The sequence below is a fragment of the Maniola jurtina genome, chromosome 3 (genome assembly GCF_905333055.1).
Source record: "Maniola jurtina chromosome 3, ilManJurt1.1, whole genome shotgun sequence".
Classification (NCBI taxonomy): domain Eukaryota; kingdom Metazoa; phylum Arthropoda; class Insecta; order Lepidoptera; family Nymphalidae; genus Maniola; species Maniola jurtina.
In genome coordinates this window covers 11,547,843-11,567,201 of record NC_060031.1, presented here as the reverse complement: position 1 = coordinate 11,567,201, position 19,359 = coordinate 11,547,843, and the positions used below count along the sequence as shown (strand labels likewise).

At 35.1% G+C, this 19,359-nt stretch overlaps 1 protein-coding gene and 1 long non-coding RNA gene across 9 annotated transcripts in view; one reads left to right on the top strand and one right to left on the bottom strand.

Moving 5' to 3' along the window:
• Positions 1–19,359, top strand: part of LOC123880795 (syntaxin-1A) — a 79,391-nt gene that overhangs the window by 5,916 nt on the left and 54,116 nt on the right. The gene's annotated exons all lie outside the window — the stretch shown is intronic.
• LOC123880798 lies at positions 7,045–17,685 on the bottom strand. Its single transcript, XR_006799349.1, has 3 exons — positions 17,674–17,685; positions 7,784–7,790; positions 7,045–7,120 (listed from the first exon to the last, which is right to left on the bottom strand). It is a non-coding gene; the product is annotated as an uncharacterized LOC123880798 (long non-coding RNA).

Here is a 19,359-nt window from a genome sequence, read left to right as displayed (position 1 = left end):
ACATTATGTTATGCTAATACACCCCACGCACTGATCCATTTGCTCTAGTTATTGTGATCGCCATTGCCTGAAATTCACTTTTGTCAGAAAAGGTTGTCTTACTTTTCCCTCCTTTAGATATTGTGCATTTACTCCCTAGGGTTTGGGGGATTGTTACTCCGTTTATACATCAACAGTCGGCAGTTGTATTGACTGTCTTTACTGCCGTGTTTGGCTAGTTACTTAGTTTCTCTTGTTAACAGCCTGTGTCTGTATATTCTGTATTCTAACCTATATATGTCTTAAATGTGCCCTATAAAGTTTTATCGTCTGCGGAATACTTCTTAGCCTTGGTTCGGGCCATATTCGACGGCCAAATGTAGACAATGGCTTAAAAGTAGTGCATTTCATACTAGACTAGCGTCGTCTGGTGGGTTCAAACAGACATTAGTAGCACACTCTTGTACAATGTCCAACTTACCACAATATTTGTGTTAATGCTCCTGGCAGCGGTCCAATTCAAGCCTCCACTCGACGGGTTTCCCCGAGGTCATCGGTTTAGTTGCTAGTGGCCAAATTAATTCATAGATTTATCGTTATTTTATCAGTAACTACTAACTATAGTTAGGCAGTATTCGTTGATAAAATTCATATACACTCGTATGTTCGCGGAAACGTGGTTATTTAAATTGGGCATGACTATTGTTATCACCATATTTTGTTACTTACCTATGTAAGTTTAAAGTAAAATATCAAAAATGTTTATGGACTACACTTTTTTAAGATGTAAGTATTATTTATTTATTAGTTCAATAAACCATAGCCTTTTCCCTCTTGTGGAATGTAAATTCCCTTTTACTCCTAAAGTTTGTTGTCCCTTCAGCTACCTTATCCATTATGAACAATGTGTGAAAGGTCTTCATAAAATATTCCTTTCGCACGTTGGTTATACAGTCGTCATCATTGTACCCAGCTATAAATTTGAACACACGCCGTTCTAAAATATGTATCTCTGAAAGGTACAATTTCATATTCAAAATTATTCCTATCCACCTTTTTTTACTTACGGATTTGATTTTGACACATCAAAATTTACATAACATCACATGAAAAGGTTGCTGTGAGTTTTTTTATAATTTCATTTTTGATGTCGTTTTATACAATTTTAGAAGGCGCGTGTGCATGCAGAAACCCATTCTTTAGCATGTGTACAACAAGAGACAACATTTCTAGCTATGTAATTTTAATCTAAAAGTAATGCAATTTTTTCAAAAAACTCAAATTTAAGTCTCCTGAAAACTTGTGATTTTCCACACAACAGAATTTTCATACGCAGCGACGATAAGGTCCTTCTGAAATTAACGTTGTTTAATAAACACCCCTGTAAAATATTTGCATTTTACATATACCGCCAATGTTAACACAATTATTCTTGGATTTACCAGAACAAAGACACATGGCTCGGAAGTGTCATCGCAACGGTATCTGTTATTCGTCACAACGGAAATCAGCTTTCTGTGAATCTATACTTCCTCTGAATGCTATATGTGGATATCGTGTTTGTTCTGAACTTTCGCTTAGTAACTAATTACAGACGATAAACTTTTGCACTCAATGTAATTACTAATTACTTTTATCTAGTCCAAGTACCTATCCCAAACTCATAATATTAAGTATGTATGCTATTTTCATTTATTTAATCCTAATTAGGGCGCCATTTGTCTTTGTTTGTCTGGTAATGGGAGACAGGCCAACTTTCGCGTTAGCAAGTTGGTGGACTCTGACGCCGAAATCTATAGAGCGTAGGTACTTTGAGTTTGCTTAGACTTAAGTTTCGGTTAAAACGGGATAGATTTATGTCGGCAATATAATGCTGTCTCGTTTTAACAGTCTTAAATCTGAGCAAAGTCTAAGTGCGCTCTATAGACTGTGCTATAGATCTCAACCTGAAAATCGACAACAGCAACTCACTAGACTTGACTGATTTCAATAAGTCAAGTGTTTTAGACATAATGAAAAAGAAATCTTATTACATACAATGTAAAGGATTAATTATTGAAATTATAAGAAAGCTTAGGAATTAGTGGCTTTAACAACCTCAATAGTTCTACTAAAAACAATACTTTATGTACACAGCGTAACAATTTTTCTGGTATAACCTAGTGCTGTTTTGTAGATCTTATCAAACACTAATTTATATTGATTTCTCAGTCCACTTTTTCGAACATTATCATGCAGAGTTTTGAAAAGGTGTAAGTTCGGTTTAACAAACTTTGTAACTTGTAAAATGTACATACATAGAATACCCGGGAATATCTCATGTTTTTGAAAGACAGGCTTACCAGGCTTACATGATTGATAAGGCGGCATATTAAGAACTAGATGGTGCCCGCGACTTCGTCTGCTTGGATTTAGGTTTTTATAAAAAATCCCTTCGGAACTCTTCGGAGCTTTTCCGGGATAAAAAGTTGCCTATGTCAATTTCCGGGACGCTAGCTACCATTGTCCATATTTCATATAAATCGGTTAAAACGGATGGACCTTTAAGAATCCCGTGTGAATTCTTTGATTTTCTGAGATTAAAAATAGCCTATGTCCGTCCCCGGGATGTAAGTTAACTCAGTACCAAACATCAAAATCCGTTAAACTGTTGGGCCGGGAAAAGCTTGCAAACACACAGGCAGACACACTTTCGCGTTTATAGTATTAAGTATGAATAGCTCCTAGACATCGTGTATCGATAGCTGTGGCAAAACATAATATATTATATAGGAGGCATTACAAAAATCATTTTATTTAACTTAAATATTTGCTTTTCGACACAACTTGGTGTTGCCGTCGAGTTCCAATTTCCGAGTCGCACGCTGTTTCGATAAATTTAACCTCTGGAATAGTTTGCTCTAATTCTATTTTCAGTCACTAGTCACCTAACGTAGAACACTGGTCCAATCTAATGTAAAGTATAGTAGACATAACATCATTGATATAGAATAATTATTATTAATAGGTAGATGACAAATCACCAGCGAACTGTCATCGCTGAAGTGGCCAGGTTTGCACACATTGTGCATTGCTTCAGTTTATTATTAACCTTAACACTTTAATATAAAGTTTATTAACGATTGTGAACACTAATTTGAAATACTTAAGGTCAAATTTTTTGCTTTTATTTTTCGGGCCGCTTTTGAAGAACTTATTACAAATTCTGTAAACACTCATATCTCTGCATAACGTCGAATACTGGTCCAATCTAATGTAAAGTATAGTAAAGAAATTGTACAGTAGATACAATTGGTAAACGCCGTATGGTGGAACTAATTGCAACATAAATTATTATTCTAGATCCACCCGATCTTGATGTCAAGAACTACATGTGGTCCTGTGGCATGTTGCAAAGCAATGTTGCTCTGGTGTAACGATAAATGAAGCTTTAATATTATTAAAACAATTCGCAATCCACTTTTGTCTTTACATATTCGCTTATGTCATTATTTAGAACATTTTGCGACGAACTTAATCTGTTTTAGATTTAGCCAAAAGTGTCAGTAAGCCCATCTGTGACAAGCTATCATAAAGTGACATTAAGTTCATAAAGTACAACAAAAAACAAATTAACGACGTTGAAGTTACACTCCGAATAAAATTTGAAATTAACAAGTGTAAATTAAAAATTTATAACACCCCCGACAAGTGAAGGTTACAGTAGGGGACGATAGGGGAATTGCGGACGCCGAAGGGAAATTACGTATAAAACCCATACTATTAGAAATAATCAATCAGTCTTTATTAATTATAAAACTTTAGTTATTCAAGTACAAAATTAACATTAATTATTCTACGAGATCAATCAACGACTACAAATTTTTATTGAAAAACAAAACCTTGTCTGTCCGTAATTACCCGTAGCCCTTGGGGCTAATACGGACGTGTGTTTCTTGAATTTTTTATTCTTGAATTCTTGAATTTTACTAAAGTTGACTTTGTGCCTCTTTTTGGAACAGCCCTTTTTCACTTTGTCAAGAAGTGTAGACTTCGGAATTCTGTATTCTCTTCCGCCTGACGAAAAGTTATATGTTCATCCTTTATTTCTTGTACGGCTTTTTGCAAGGTTGCGATGGTGTACGTTCGTTCTTTTTTCTGATATACCTACTTTCGAGGCATCTGAAAATGAACAGTAAATTGGTTTAGTTTTTAACAAATTATCTAGTCAGGGGTAATTACGGACGTTCGTATTCACCCCAACGAGCTTGTCCGCAATTAACCCAACCAGATCCAAAAAAAAAGTTGGCAATAATTTGTAGGTAACAAAATTTCTTATCGAAAGTTATTTGTGTAATCTATTCTATATGAACGAGGCAATCGATAGAAAATATAGCTTTTTACTGTCACTTATTTTACAGACATAACACTCAAAATAGTAAACACTAAAAATTAGATCAAAACTCACAAAAACGCTTGAGTTTATTTACCTTAAAAATGGTGCACAGCCTTCCGTCGCGAATGTTTCCCTGGCACTGAAGATGGCGGAAAGTAACTAGTGATCGTGGCGGACGGGCACGGGGGAAAGGGATTGAGTAGATATCTGCTAGTCCGTATTTACCCCGTGTCCGCAATTCCCCCATCGTCCCCTAACTAGAAAAGAGCTAATAACTCTCAAACGGCTGAACCGATTTTCTTGGATTATAGCTAAGAACACTCTCGATCACGCCACCTTTCAAACAAAAAAAAAAACTAAATTAAAATCGGTTCATTAGCTTAGGAGCTACGATGCCACAGACAGATACACACGTCATACTTAGAACACCCCTCTTTTTGGGTCGGAGGTTAAAAATTAATGCGAATAAAACAGGATGGAAAAATGGGAGTCTACTATGGAATATAATTTTTCGCTTATCTCATCCTCGGTGACAAAAAGCGTTGGTAATGTAAATAAGTTTCGCTTGAATTCGGCCGTAAGTAACTTACTACTGTATTTAATTTTTACTTTTTAAAGTATCCCATGTACTTATGTATTTGCATATTGAGAAACCTAAATACCAGAATCAAGCGTCATGCAATTAATAATGAAAAGGAGTGACAAAATATCCACTATGACGCAGAAGTTGAAGGATTTCGATCCTAGTGTTTGGATCGATATAACTTTATTGTAAACCACAACATCTTCAGAAGATCGGTTTTATTTGTACTAAATAATGTCATCGATTGCTCCAGTCCCTTATCTGTTAGTGTTTCCATATCACATAGGAATCTACATAATCATATCTTTTGAAGTTTGTATTAGATAGGGTGTTGAAGGCAGAAAAAATAAATCTCGTGTCAGAAGTTGATATTAGTGAATCCTTGATGATACAAATGTCTAACACCAATTTATAACATACCACTGCCGCTTCTTTATTTACGTAAATTAAACAAACCGGCCAATCTTGCTCTATTAATATACTTCACATCGACAGATCCATAACTTTTACGTGTACCTGCGTTGAGGGATATATTATGTTACACGGCACTATTCTATTTAGATTCACAAAGCAAAACAAAATCCTAATTAGAATCGCGAGCATCTAGATGAAGCAAAGCACGATCCTCAATAGATTTATCTACATCAAATCACAATCTGCTGGCTTCCCAAGATACTAGTTATATCATGTGAGGTTTGGCTTTTGAATAGTGAGTTGGAAATTCTGACATGTAACCTCTTACATTTACAATATGTACGCTATATACGCCTCCAGATTTTCTCCCTAATAAGAAGTATTCGTAATGAAAGCAGATGCCATCATTATATTATGTCGGCAAACATTTACACCTATGTTCTTGTAAAGCGTGCGTAATATTAATACTTACGAGCATAACAATGCCAAGTTGTTCGCGCTTATCTCGAAAATTATCTCATCAGTTAACGTTGTTATGAGAACACGTGGGAACTTTTCGGCCTACGCTTACAATATCTTTAACTGTAGGTACGTGTATTACCCTTGCCGATACCGTCGATTTCTATAATCTCTTTCCAAGTTGTGGATTTTACTGCAAAACGTAGTTATCCGTTTTATAAGTACTTAAACACAAAACAAATACGTTAGTATAGTTTGGTAAACATTGGTATTGGAACCCAATAAGAATGCTTCTAAATGTAGGATCATCCGCCTCAGTGAAAATAAGTCGCCAATTTGGTCCGAGCAAAGAAAAACATTCGGATGAGATTTCACAGTCTAATCTAAAGTAAACCACCTGAAACATTTCCTGTGGCTCCAGCATCCAGAATCCAGTACATCATTGTAAGGAGTTCGTTACTAAGAAGCTATTGTGGATAACGTAATCTGTAGTATGAGATTTCAATGTGAAAGGCAAACAATTCAACTATAATAAAATTTGAAACATTGATAGTGGTTATTTTAAACCATTCTACTTCTTGAAAACCTTTCACGAAATTAAAACCCAAAGGTTTGCTTAGGTTGAATCAAATAAACAAGAATTTCAATTTCATTTAAGTACAACGTGCTGGACAATTTACATGCATGTTTCAGTGGGCAACTCAATAGCATCTGTACTTTATTGTACTGGTTGGTGGGTTGTAGAGAGGGGCATATTATTGCTACTTTTAACATTTTTCAATTGGAGATTTCATTTCATTTTCATTTCTTTTCATTTTTCTCTTCCAAATTCTAATACCAAGCGAGGTGATGCGAGTGTTCTAGCCTGCACACTCTTTAGCGTCTTAGCTCAGGTTGGTAATGGTCATCGATCCGTGGATCAAAAGCAGGATCAAAATGTGTAATAATAATAAACGAACTTTATGAGATTTTGCTTCGTGATTATTCACAGGCTACTTTAACTAAGGTAACTTACATTATGAAAAGGTTTTCAGATGGTTTTTCACATGCTACCTGCGAAGTGGCCCATCTGTAGTGGGTTGTAAAATATGTGCCGGATTGAGTCGGCATGACCCGTGTCATTTATCGCAGGTGATAAATAGAGCGTGGGCCTATGTAGAACATCCTCACCTTTGTCAACTTTGTGTGACGCTATAAATTGTCCAGTTACGTTTTTACGGCATATAAGTAAATCAAAGGGCTTTGAAGATTTTGGTCTATCTAGTAGTCCGCCATTTTACTTTTTTCCCAAAATAGCGGCCACACAAAACCTATATGAAAAATGGCGGACATGTAGGTAGGCCAGGCTCCATACTAAAATACTCAAACCCCATTAGACAATCTTATAAATATTTTGTCCCTTAATATGCAATAGATAAATAATAATAATGTGAAATTCCTTAATTTTGTGTTACTTGTTAGTGTTGGTTGTAAGATAACATTGTATATTGTGTTTTTGTAACAAGAAGATGAGCAGCTAGAAAATGCAGTTACTAAGTGATGTGGACTATTTACATGATAAAATCGTATTTACCCTAAATTGATCATATAAGTGTATTTTATTGAATATGAGATTTACAATTGTGCGATTTTTTATTATTTAACACTAGAATAAGCGGATCGTTTCAAGAGTGCCAAGTAGGGTGGGGGTGATTACGTAAGGGTTGCCGCAACGCTCACTCGGATTCCGTTGACTTCGATACAAATTGCTCACATTTTTGGCTGGTTTATAGCTCGCCTCGGGCAGGGATCGTAGCATGTTGCCTTAGACCTTCCCGATTGACCTCAAGATTTATCTAATGTTCAATCCTATATTTGTTGTTCATGTCTGATTTAAAATTCTCACACCGATGCGTGATGTTGACATGAAAATCTGGTAAGTATACGCCTGGGAAATACAATTTTTAACAAATATTTCCCAAAAATAAGGGCACTTGCATTCTGAACTAGTACAGTTACAATTATTATGGGCACGAGTAGAAAAAACCGAATAAACATCATCATAACAAAAAATATTTTTAGAGTGGTTAATTTAGTTTAAAAAGTTCCATGAACTAGAACAATTTCCAACTAAACAGCTGTGAACTTCTGTAGGTTTAGGTACTAGGTATTCATTCATATAGGTATTCATCTATATAAAAAAGTCTACCAAAATCGAACAACCGGTCAAGATGTACATATATTATGACTATTATGACCAATAACTGTCCCAAGAGTAAACTGAAATTGTGTTACAAATTGGTAAACCACTGAGCATTTTCCTGACTCAAATAAGCGAAAGACTTATTTAAATACTAGCTGATGCCCGCGAGTTCGTCCGCGTGGATGTAGGTTTTTCGAAATCCCGTGGGGACTCTTTGATTTTCCGGGATAAAAAGTAGCCTATGTGTTAATCCAGGATATTATCTATCTCCATTCTGAATTTCAGCCTAATCCGTCCAGTGGTTTTCGCGTGAAACAGTAGCAAACATACACACACACACACACACACACACACACACATACAAACTTTCGCCTTTATAATTAGTGTGATAAACTGCCTGAAGCGTACAAATACTTAAAAATAATGTCCAGAAGAATTGTAGAAAATTAGTACTTAAATGCCAAAAAAATATTAAATGCCACAGTCCTTTTGTTGGAATTTGTTTTGCCTCATGGTATTTCCTTCTATCTATACATATATAATATATAAACTGCAGATAAAACAAGGTAAAAATCGGGTCCGGGTGTTACTTACAATCTTTGAGATGTATTGTATTTTACACAATACCGTTGTCAAGTTACCTTGAAGTATACTCACAGAGATGCGGTTTAGAGGCTGTAAAAGCGCGTGTTAGCGGCCAAGTTGTCACTCGACAGCTTTACGATTTCGTCCCAGTTTGTGACAAGTCTTCAGGGTCTTTGTTTTTGGGTTTATTTCCGAACCTTCTTCCTTGTTCGGCACTAGTTGAACACCGTATTCACTGCTTATATTATAAATGCGAAAGTATGATTGTTTGTTGGTTTGTCCTTCAATCACGTCGCAATAGAGATGGACGTGATTTTTTGCATGGGTATAATTAATGACGTGCTACTTTTTATCCCGGAAAATAAAAGAGTTCCCACAGGATTTTTAAAAACCTAAATGCGGACGAAGTCGTGGGTATCAGTTATTATTAGGTAATAATTGTAATATAATTTTCTGTATCTTGTTACTAGTTTTTGACGACCCTACCGATATAATAATCGGTACGGACTAGGTGCCATATCCAAGCCAAGACTTCTCGTAAGTTTATCTCTTTGGAACTAATGCGTTTATATAGAATATAAAATTACTGTTTCCTTGGGTGTTTTTTTAAGTTCAACATGTTAAATTTCACTTACTTGGTAGTTGTTAATTGTCATTCACTTCATTCTTTTTTGTACGGAGTGTTACATACTCCAATAAGTTTCAATACTGGTATTATGTAAATATTTAACTGTACCACGCAACTGAAATTTTTTCAGCTTTTAAATAATTGTAAAATTACTTATAATAAGTACTTATTAGAAATGAAAATGCCAGGCCTTTTCATTTCTAGTAAGTTCTTAAAAACTTCTAAATTTCTGCTATTGGCGTACAAAAAACTTCTCCAATTGTTCAGAAATTGCAATCTATTGTTTCTTTCAAAAGCTTTTCCTGTTTTGCGTTTTTAACTTTATTCAACAAACGCTCTACGCCTAGGTACGATAAGGAAAACATTTTATCTCACAAAATGTTGATAACAACTTGAGTAACTACAATAAGTAGGTACCTATACTTTAGGTAGGTACTATGTTTTAAGATTAGATTTAAAATATTGATTGATCTCTCTCAGAGAGATCATCAATATTTAAAAGAGATGACAAATCTTAACTAATGGATTTATTATTAATTTAGTTATTTATTCAATTAATGTCTAACATTAAAAGTATTTATTTTTGACTGAGAAAAATGTTCTAGTGAGCTTTACTGGAAACTGCTGAGTCAGAGAACTCCAGAAGAACTCAGCAGTGGAGAACATGTGGAGATTTCTCTGAACGTGAATTATTATCTACTCAACTCAAGCTGCTGTTGCAAGTTATGACTTTCATTTTTCTCAGAGTCATATAATATTGATTTGGCATGTTCTGATAAGTAGCGTCATAAATCATATCCCCAGAAATTCCCGTCCACATTTGGTCAAACAATGTGACCTAGTAATTCTGTTGTACACAATCTCTAAACTAAAATGATGACAGATCTAAGTATATTGCTATCCCTTTCTAAATATTTTCTGCAGAAAAGGATCGTTTTAGTTTTAGACCTGTTTAGTTTAAAGATTATGTACAACAGAATTAATTACATTAGTATCAAAATATGAGTTTTGCTCCATTTTGGTTGTTCATTATAACTTATTTTTTCCTGAGACACATTGATGTGGCACGTTCTGATAAGTCATTAATTATATCCTGAGGTTCGTGTTACCTTATAACACAGTTTTACGACTTATAATACCCATAGTTTCACCTATTCTGAATTTAATTAGGTACTTTCTCAAATGCTACAAACGAAATTTTATCACGGTTTATTAATAAAAATGTGAGCTTTACCTACTTTATGAGTTGTTAACCCATATCAATTGATTAATTTAAACAATTCAATTCAATGGTATAGTTGTAATCATTAGCAAAACAACGTTTTTTAAACAATGCATTTTGAGAATGCAGAAATCAGAATTCTAGCGGGCGATATTACTTTTTGTAGATACCTACAGTAAAATTAAAATAATCCTAGACATAGTGAGTTGGAAATGAAGCTGAACATTTTTATTGATCTTGATATATTTCAATACTACGTAAATGAAACTATTGTCGATATATTATTAATATGAATTACGTTGATTCGCTGTGACGTTCCTTGTATATTCTAATAATAATCTAAAGGGTAAAATCATCAATTTAAATAAAGTATTATTTTAAACTAGTTTAGAATTACCAATTCTAGGACTACTGTGAGAAGCGGCTAATACGCATGTAATTTGTACCTATTTCTCCTAGATGAGATGAACTTCATTATTCTGCTCATCTTGTCAGAAATTTTGGAATGGTGGCTGTTTTTAGAGTTCCGTACCTCAAAAGGAAAAACGGAACCCTTATAGGATCACTTTGTTGTCTGTCTGTCCGTCGAGAAAGCCTATAGGGTACCTACTTCCCGTTGACCTAGAATCATAAAATTTGGCGGGTAGGTAGTAGTGGTGTCAAAAAATAATTTATCTATAATACATATTCAATATAAAAAAATATTCAGGATATTAGATATTCCTTAAACCCCATATTTAATATAAAATTTTTAAAGCAATACATTTTCTATTAGTAATTGCTTTTAAATTTGACGAGGCGTTTGCCAAAGATAGACCTACGATCTACGTCACACGATATCAGTAGCGAATATCATACGCGATAAAATATTATATTCTATCGCTACGCGTTGGTTTTTAATTCGTTTGGAATATCGCCCCTCGGTAGTTTCATTTATCAAATAGATTCTTTCGATTTTGCTATTCAATCAGGACAGTAGTTTTATTTATTTGTGAACTTGGTTGTGGGTGAATACTGAATGTAAATAATATCATATTTCGATATTCGGAGTTGATATTATCACAGATTAGGTTAGTTACTTGATTTTGTAGATTTGTGACGCGCATATTTGTTATTATAGGTTAGGTACGTAAATTGTATTGGTCTTTTTGGAAATGTGTGTGTTTGTGTGGTCTCATGATGGAACCGGGTGGGCATAGTGGATTATATCCAGGGTCTCATGATGGAACTGGGAGGTAGCCATAGGAACCGAGTGTCTGTTATAGCTCCGACGTGCTTGGAGCTTGGGTTGTTCGATTTTTGTATTAGTTTTAGCCGTGATGAAGGCTAAAATAAAAACTCGTTATTAAAACGATTTTTAAATAGGTAACTGGGTAAACTTATCTACTTTTTGTACCTTCTTGACATTTCTTTATCATTCCAATTGTTTTTAATTTTGCATAAATACGTAGGTAGGTACCTAGCGTAGGTAGGTACCTACGCTAGGTACCTACCTACGCTACGTACGTAGGTACGTAGCGTACGTAGGTACCTATACCTACCTACCTACGTATACGTAGGTAGGTAGGTATAGGTACCTAGGTATTTAGAGTAAAATTATTACCATATACTATACGTCTTTCGGGATTTCTTTATTGTCATGCTTTTTAGGGTTCCGTATCTGAACCTGAAGGGTGCTAACAAGGAATACAGAATCTATTATTTATTCTTGTGAAGCTTGTAGGTACTTATTGAAGTAAAGGTTTACAAGTGCCTTTGAAATTTGTTGGTACTAGTATATCGTGTTAGGTACTATTTTTATTACTTGAGTGTTATTGAAATGGAGACCCGTGCTCAGTAGTGCGCCGGCGATAAGTTCTCACTTCTTTTTAATGATTCTTATAAAAAAAAATAATGAAAAGAAATAATTTAAGTATAAAAATACAAAATAAAAATTATTTGTTTTTTTAAAGTGATATAATATATTTCTACAGAACCTCCTCCGACACCTCCCAGACGTCGCTTTTAAGGTGGTAATCTGTATAATGGTTCGCTAGGGGTGAAAGCAACAGAAAAACAGGTGCAAGCGATTCTCGACCTTATTGACGGTAACGAGAAAGTTGTTATTTTGTCATATTCTTGCTCAGTATCATTCATAGATTGCTAATATGTGGTTTTCTGAAATATGTCAATAAGGTTGAAAATCGTTTGCATGCAAGTTTCTGCTTGCGGCTTTTTTTTTGATAGTTAATATATTTTAACGTAAAAAATATTCAATATTTTTCTGTAACAAACATTAATATTATGATATAGGAATCTAACCATATTTGACACCTCTAGTAGGTAGGTCTTATAACACAAGTAAAGGAAAAAATCTGAAAACCGTGATTTGTGGTTACATATCACATAAAATAAATTAAAATATGTTTCTATTTTCAAAGTTATCGTAGTTGTTATCTTAACTATACCAAGTGGGGTATCATCTGAACGGGCTTTACCTGTACATTCTAAAACAGGTTTTTATTTATTTTTATGCATAATAGTTTTTGACGTATAATGCAAAATGTTGGAAAAAAATACCCGAGTACGGAACCCTCGGTGCGCGAGTCTGACTCGAACTTGGCTGGTTGTTTTTAGCAAAGTTCTGTATATTCAGCATTCAGCCCTTTTGTATAGATACTTAAACTTTTTGACATTAGGTAAGCCCGTATTTAGTAGGTAAAACTTTACTATACTCAAGTTTAAGCAGGCCGAGTCCCATGCCATTCATTTATCCTAGGCCCTTTACGTGAAATTATGACTCTTACTGGAAACTACTTAGCATTTTCATTGCATAACCTGGGAGTACGGCGTATAAAAAAATTTTCGAGAGGTTTCATGCGACATCTTATGCTAACCTATTTCTCTCTCCACTTCTTAATCTAAAATTTATATTAATTTTCGTGGGTGGTTATTGGAAAGTTATAAACTTTGTCCTAACTTACTCGTAGCGTTTACTTCTATTTTTAGAACAAGGATGATCATAACAGTATTCCCCACACACTTTTAGAAATTTCATTGAAAAATAACTAAGCACTTTGAACTTTATCGAGAAAGCAAAGCTTGTGGGTTTAAATAAAAGGTTTCCGCCTTGGATGAATTTTCGCAATCATTTTTCTCACCGAGTTAAGGAAAAATATCTTAGTTCGATTAAAATGTCTCAAATGCCCACATATAAAAATGGATAATAATTTTTCTCTACATCTTAGAAATATTCCAGCTAGGAATCCGATAGTAGTTATTTATAATATAAGTGCGGTATGAAAAAAATTACTGTTGAGATGCTTATATATGTATTCAACCCGAGCCGCAGGCGAGGGTGTTCAACGTAGGGGACGTCTCAGTCGCATCCGATACCCGGGATCCTGAGACGCCTTATTCCTGGCGCGACTGTAGCGTGGTTTTATTTGTGGGCATCATGTGGCAGTGCCAGTCAGTTCCCCACATACCAGCTTTTGTAGCGGGATGCGTAAGCGCATTTTCCCCAGCGGAAAAAAAAAGAATAATAACGTATTATATTAAGTAAGTATGTTTAAAAAAAATCTTAAAATTTATAGAAACACCACTTAAAGCTTTTGATAGTTATGGTTTTTCTAAATAAAAAAACGGATGTGCTCCTGCAATATGTTTATGATCAACAGTCATCATTAATGGCAGGTCTAAAAACATAGGAGTAGGCAAGAGTAAAAAGAAAAGCTGTTAGACCCGAAAGTTTCGTCTTCTCGTTGCCATATAATTGTGTGTCTAATTTAAAGACAAGCTTTGCAAGTGACCTAGATCCACGTAATCCCATTAACGCCTATAGTTTGTTCTATCCATTACTATTTTTACCATTTGTTTCCTTTTTCCGCGAAGTCGACTCGAAAATTTTAGATTGTGAAGTATAAAAAGTAATAATAAGACTTTTCTATTTTTGTAGGTGACACATTTCAGATTTTGAAACTTTATTACGATTATTAAACACCTGGGAAACCGAAAATTTTCTTTTCCACAAAACGCCCGGAATGCGGTGAACTTGCTTAAAAGATTCCTTCCTATTTTTTACGAGATACTTTTTTAAGGTTATTCTGAACAAGTATCCAAATACGCTTTTATCTCTTCTGTAAAAAGGGCACGCAGCATACAACACCTCTACGTCCACCATTTTGACTAAAATTGGATGGATGGAGCCACGCCGAGGATGTATTCGAGACATACATTCAGGTGTCGTGATCGACATCTCATCAACATTTCACAACGAACAATTGCTTGATGCGAATATTCACATCGAGCGATTATTCATGTTAGTCGATATTTGCATGGGACACTTTGACGTCCGTTAGCTCATTCTGTAATTATTTATCAAAAAACAAAAGTTTTTCTATGAAGATCCTCCAAAGGCCATAAATTTCCTGAGAAGTGATGAAAAAATCAAAAGATTAGCACCTTTGACCTAAAGATATAATTATTATCAGTCCATTCAAGTGGGCCCTTGAGACAATCTATGGGAAATGTCGCAATGAGGACGTGGGCACAAAAGATTAAAAAGAGTCGAGTGCATTTCCTTTGGCGGAACTTATCATAAGATTATGAGTGACACTCTCAAAAATCATCATAATATTCCTAAAGGAACGATAAGTGTCTTGGCGTTACTGACTTTGCCGGGAAGGTTATTCAGCTACAAGCTTCGGCCGAAGTTGCCCTTAGGACCTGTTATAACGAATTCGATACTCGTTTGTTAACCAAACAATAGCAGCGTATGTATCGCATTAATCGTTATGGTGGAGTTCAATGGAGTAGGATCATTTTGCTAGTAGAGTTTCTAAGGTTGGATTACTTGCTTTTCAGCCCAATCTCCATCAGTGTAACTCTAAGTTTCAAGGCTTGTTGAATTAAGTTCGCAAATCGCTGTGCACAATGTTTTCGTTAGAGTCCCTGTTAAAGGGTCAATGCGAATGGGACGGCGAAGTTATGGTCTACTAGTTACGGCATTACGAGTGACGACATAGCGTTTTCTTTTTTCTTCAAGCGCAACAAAAGCCGAACAGGTCACTAAAATGAAATTGAGGAAATAGCTCTACTTGACTTAACTTATCTATGTTATATTTTTTATTATTCATCGCAAATAGCGAACAAAAAGAATCTGAATGATCTTATTTAAGTTTAAGGAAAAAAGGTGAAACCATTATAATAAGCCTTTTTATCAACAGTGGTGGGTTTTTATTGATGGGTTAGTGAGTAATTGCGCAAGATCATGATGGACTAAACCTAGAAAAAAAGAAGTCGGTTAATAACCAGTTTCATTAAAAGCACTGGTTAATAAAGCAACGCATGCTTAATCTGAACACTTATTAGCCAGATCATCATCAATTAGAGCACTCAATTCATGGCGTAGGTACCTACGCGGATTGCATGAAGCCACAATTTTGTGTACCGCTCAATTTTAATAAACGAATACTGTAAATCCCGCTTCGTTTTCCTGGCAGAGCTTTGGCGCACAATTGAAATATAGCAGTATTTTCTTTCGCTGCGTCGCGTCCGTCGTATTCCTCATTGCTGAGTGTCGTGACCTTTTTCTATTAATTACATTATGAGCAGAGAGATGTGTTCAGTCAGATTCTTAAAAGATGATGTGACAATTTTTTCTAAGTAATACTAAATTCTATTAAGAATGTGATTGGTTGACTCAACACATATCTCCGCTTCGCTATGGAAACCGGCGCCGATAAATGGGTTGGGTAACAGATCTTTCTACAGTAACTACCTATGTATTAAGCACAGTTTCAAATAGAAAATTATGGTGGTAGTTCGCTATACGATTGCGTTTCAGCAATGTTAGCTTAACCAATCTGATCCGTTTTTCTTCCATTAGGTGCGTGATTGGCGAAGTAAATTGCCGTGTGCATGCACCTGTAAGATATTGGTTTTGAAGTAATAGATAATCGTTAGCATTCTTGGTTGATGAAGTCTGAAACAGCAAAAATAAAATGTAAAAAGTAAGGATTAAGATGGACCACCTCGAAAACTTCCTCTATTGATGATTTTTTTTTTGTAAATTGCTTTAAAAATCTCTGTGTAGATACATACAGTTCATAAAAATCATAACCCTTCCTTTCGGCTTTGCCGTAGTCGGGTAAAAAACAGAGCGAACTGAGAACCACCTCCTTTTTGGAAGTCGCTCAAAAGTAATTTTTGTGTTGCTAAAGAAATTGCTCTTGTGAATTGTGATGCAGTAATGGAATATTTACTAAGTTAAGCTTTTGCGAAAGTATAATAGTCAGCTCGCACGTATTCGCAAGACTTTCTATGAAATGTATCGTAAAACCATTCAGAAGATACGACTACGATTATTACGACTATAAACTACAACGTTAGTACGCGATGGCTTTCTGAGTACTGTACAGTGTACATGTGACCATTTATTGTTATTTGAAAAATCTATCCTACTCAAATAACTCAAACCTAGTATTTTGCTATGATTTTGAATCAGTGCTTTGTCCTTAACCTCATAATATTATAGCTGTTTGTATGTTATCAAAAATCGAAATATTTATTTTCTGTCTGTTTTTATGGGCTTATTTCAGAAACGGCTAACCCGTTTTACACGTGCTAAAGTAAGGTAAATGCTATGTTCTATGCTACTTTCATTCCCGAAGTGTAATTCCACGGCAACAGTTATTCCTGTCAACAGAAACAGTCACAGACTCTTACAAACAACTAATGCGTCCGACGTGTTTCGAAACGTCTCAAGTTAGCAAGTGATTTCCAGCAATAGTTACTACTACTAGTATATTTCAGTGTACCTAAGCTCAATCGTTCGACCCAACGTGCTGGTCAGTTTGTAGATTGTAATACGTGTCGAGACTCCCAATTCCATTGAGCGTTGCCATAGCCGCCACACCCTCCGCTCCGAAATAGAACCAAAATAAGTAAGCTTAATTAACTATTGCCCGATTCCTAAGTAATTTCGTTGCGTGCGTGTTTGCGGTTGTTGATAAAGTGTTTCATGCGGACATTCTTTACTTTAGACTATGTTTTGTGTTTTCATACTGACATTCGTTACTATGGTTGTAGGGGGAAACCAGTCCACACAGACCACAAAGACCTTTTATTTATTTTCTGCAAACAGTGCAAAATGTGAGAATATAGCGTGTATCCTTTTCAGACCAGAGCGGATTTGGAAACCCGCAACTTTACGAAATTACTTACCACCATTACGACAATTAAGTTGTTAAATACAATAATTGACAATCAAAAACTGTACAGTAGACAATGGGATTAAAATGTCTGACTCTACTACGATAACATATAGATTAGAAAAGTTTTATACGTATAGTCCACGACAGGTTGAGGTGGCAATCAGGGTATGAGGCGGGGGGACGCCCCGCACACCCGCACGTCACCTGCGCTATCCCGCATCAGATTAGCGTAGGGCTTGTGCGGGTGTGCGGGGCGTTCCCTCCCCGATTGCCATTTCATCACGTCGCCTATACATTGTTTAAAAGCTTTTAATAACTCACTGAATGAATGAATGGCTGATTCAACAAGCTCTAAAATAATTTTTAAAGTAAAAATATCTTATAGGTCATACCCAGGCTATATAAAACATAAGGTCTTCTGTTTTGCTTAATTTTCAGTTACAATGGTGAGATGTTTCAGCAAAAGACTATTTTCACCAAGCGTTAAGTAACGTGAAATAGGTACTCGTATGTATAGTGTATACTCCCTGGCCGCGCCGTTCAAGCGTATTTTGTCGCCGGTTTTCCCCATATAGATTTTTAATTAAGGTGTCGGGTTTATCCAATGACTTTCTGTATATTTCTTACATACACTGTTCAATAATCACTGAGGAATCTTTATAGTGATGGTTATTTTCGTCAGTTAACTACGAGAATTTCAAATGCGGCTTTCTGAAAGTATTAATTGAATTCTTAAACAGTTTTTCTTCCCAATTGGGAAATACTTTTATTTTAGCTACTGCCTAACTTCCTTAAAATTATCTGACTTGACAAAGTTACAAACATTGGCAAACTTTTACTTGAACACAAATAAATAGGAGTCGAATTTCATCTCGTAATAAAATATGCCGACAAGAGTCAACATATTTGTTACTTCGCAACTCATCTCCGATCATAAATTCCAACTCTCGTTTTATTGAAAGTCAGAACCATTTATTGGAATCGAAAGCTCAAAGCAAGCACTTTTATTCAGAAAAATGAATGTACCGGGCTCCTCAAGTTGAACCCATTGAAGGAAAGCCGCTTTTTTGTTAATCATTATCCAATATCCATCCCTTCTATGATATATATAAAGTTCGCTTTCAAAGCCCTGAAATTCAGTTTCCAACCTTTCTAAATCGTTTATTTGTAAAGATTTTAGGTACATATCATAATTTTCCATAGCATTGAATTAATTACTTTATGATGGTTTTGATCGTTTTCATTTCATGAGTTCTAGCAAGAACTGATCTTCTGAAATTAATATCTTTTTTTGTTTTATTAAAACAAAATTAAATTGGAGTCAGATAGTTAAAAACTGACTTCGAATGTTTGAAATTTTACTCTTAAAACTATTCTGTAATCTACTTTAGAAGTCTGCATTTGGTTCAATAGTTTTTTTTTGTCAAAGAGTGCATTTTTTGGCCTGTGCAATTTTTTTATTTTAATCGAAAAAGCCCACCTTAATTTTTGTATTGATAAACAAATTGAATCGTTACCTTTTTAAGCTTATAGTTTCTTGTCAGACAATGATATAAGGTAATTTATACTTGGTACGTAATTGAACACATGTGGCGATATCACCACGCAACACGTGCTGTCAACGCCTACCCACTACCCTGTTTCATGATTTTGTATTCAACTACTGAAGCGCGTTTATTCCTGATGTACAATTGGCTTACAAAGTTCGATATATAAAGGTCGAGAGGTCTATTTGT